The sequence below is a fragment of the Limulus polyphemus genome, unplaced genomic scaffold (assembly GCF_000517525.1).
Source record: "Limulus polyphemus unplaced genomic scaffold, Limulus_polyphemus-2.1.2 Scaffold3231, whole genome shotgun sequence".
NCBI classification, from domain to species: domain Eukaryota; kingdom Metazoa; phylum Arthropoda; class Merostomata; order Xiphosura; family Limulidae; genus Limulus; species Limulus polyphemus.
In genome coordinates, this window is record NW_013668841.1 from 132,791 (window position 1) to 133,989 (window position 1,199).

Here is a 1,199-nt window from a genome sequence, read left to right on the forward strand (position 1 = left end):
ATTGCTAGTCGAGTGCCCTAACCACCTGGCCATGCTGGGCCCTTTTTCATTGAAGTGCTTGTACAACAGGAACAATTACATCAGAAGACGGTTGAGCTTTAACGACAAATGCAAGGTTTCTGTTTAAACTACGAAACACCCTCGAAGAATGGACACTATAGTTTTCTGGAATTACTAAATTGGTCCTTCCATAAGTGAACCTCAAGACACTTTTCGTTTTATCAAAATGGTAAAACTTTTCTTCGTGAGACATTTCTATCCATTCCTCGTTGGTCTTTTTTTTCAGAGATTTTTTTAGATTGTAAGATTATCTTTTCTGATTTTGGTGTATGAAGGTTAGCGGGATTTGTAATATTGACAAAATTACTTAATGATTAGTAGTTCAGAAATGTCACAGCACTTCAATTGCTAATTTCTTGAACATAAAATATATTGTCATTGTTAGATACATTTACATTTTTATCACTGTGTGTTGCAGAAAGCTCTGGCAAGTTCGTCACATTTGAATTATTAATGGAGAAATGTTTTTAACTTTGTCGAAACCTTCAATGGCACATTCTAGATGAAACTATTGCAAACAGACACTAAAATAAATCATATTTTCATTGTTGTATGGTTTTGACACAGATAGTACAATATGATGTTGTTTTGTTCGTTTGACGATATATCTATATTTTTACTTCTCAAAATCATTTTGTCTAAACTTAAATAAAAAGTTTAGTTTTCCAAAAAATTTTCTCCAAAACCAACAGTGCGAATCTTTAAACAAGTGTCCATTTCATGCATATTATATTGAAGGTTTGTTTGTTTTTAGATCCACATTGGGGTATCTGCTATGTCCACCACAGAGACGCGAACCCCAGATTTTTTGCGTTGTGTGTCCGTAAACTTGTCGCTGTTCCACAAAGGAACAAGACTGAAGGAGTATTTCAATCTGTAGTATTGGTATTATAAGAGTCAAACTTAGAGATCGCAGGGCTGAAGCGGATCTGCGAGTCCCTTCTATCCCAGTCTTTAAGGGTTAGGGGTCTGGGACTTTCAGAGTCACCCCAGAAGCTTTAGGGTCTGAGATGCCCTGAGATGCATTCTGAAGTATTTAAGATACCTTTCTTTTTTTATTTTGATTTATGCATCATTTTAATTCGATAATTACACATGGGCCTATTAGGACATATATTCAACTGTACAGGTCAGTATGA